The sequence below is a fragment of the Sinocyclocheilus anshuiensis genome, unplaced genomic scaffold, assembly GCF_001515605.1.
Source record: "Sinocyclocheilus anshuiensis isolate Anshui unplaced genomic scaffold, SAMN03320099.WGS_v1.1 scaffold1075, whole genome shotgun sequence".
NCBI lineage: Eukaryota > Metazoa > Chordata > Actinopteri > Cypriniformes > Cyprinidae > Sinocyclocheilus > Sinocyclocheilus anshuiensis.
Genome location: NW_015544163.1, coordinates 1,364,352 through 1,365,491, shown reverse-complemented (window position 1 = coordinate 1,365,491; position 1,140 = coordinate 1,364,352). Strand labels below are relative to the sequence as shown.

Sequence of the window (1,140 nt, the reverse complement as noted above, 5' to 3'; positions counted from 1 at the left end):
TTTTTTGTATTGTTGTAAAATACATGAATGAAAACAAGTAAATGTATTTATATATAAATATAAACTATAAAATTTAAAAGACATTTCTATCTTCGGTTGCAGCCTCAATTACTGTGCTATACATTCGATTATTAATAGCCTTATAAATAATGTTTATAAGTTAGCCTTATAAATCTATAAATAATCTTTCATTGCGCAAAAGTATTATAATACGAAAAGCTCCAATACGGAGTGGCACAAAGCGCTTATGCGCAGAATGATGCGCTTGAAGCAACACGGAGTCACAGCACGAAGCGCTACGCATAGAGAAGTTCAAAGCACAAAGGAAAGAGATATTGATGTGTAGTTTATTCAATCTGTGCGATAGTTTGAGCCTTTTCTTTTAACAGTTTTAAACTTCAGTTACTCTGCACTCTTGGAGAGTGTTTCATCGTCTTGACTGTCGTAACCGAACGCGACACGCAGTTTGAACTCTGAATGGAGGATGACAGACAGACGCAGTGGAGAGAAGAGTTTACGTGAACTTGAATTTAACGACTTAAATATTCATCTGTACCTCACATTAAGCTATGGAACGGCTTCAGAACACTTGGACTTCGACTTTATGGTGCTTTATAATGTTTTTGTGCTTTCGTAAACTATGGAACAGCTTCAGAACACTTGGACTTTGACTTTATGGTGCTTTATAATGTTTTTGTGCTTTCGTGGGGCTTAACAATAACACAGAATAGTATACGCAGACTATCGGAGTTGGATCAGTCTCGTCTGACCGATAACTGATCCAGCAGAAAATGAGTATCGGTACCGATACTGAGTATCGGATCGATGCATCCCTAGTTCATTTGTTACCATTAGTCAAATAGATTATTTAACATGAGCTAGCAATGAAAAATACTTCTAAAACATGATTAATTTCATTGTTAATTTCAACATTTACTAATACATTATTAAAATCAAAATTTGTATCTGTTCATATTATTTAATGGACCTGAGCTACTATGAACTAACAATGAACAGTGGTATTTTAATTAACTACCCTTATTAACAAAGATTAATAAATACTGTAACCAATGTCTTGCTCATTGTTAAGTTAATGAATGCATTATTTGGTGTTACCCAAAAAAAAAGATTATTTATATA

The 1,140-nt window shown here is 33.5% G+C and overlaps 1 protein-coding gene across 3 annotated transcripts in view; it reads left to right on the top strand.

The window, feature by feature from the left end:
- Positions 1-1,140, top strand: part of LOC107695703 (RNA-binding protein with serine-rich domain 1) — a 7,588-nt gene that overhangs the window by 5,175 nt on the left and 1,273 nt on the right. The gene's annotated exons all lie outside the window — the stretch shown is intronic.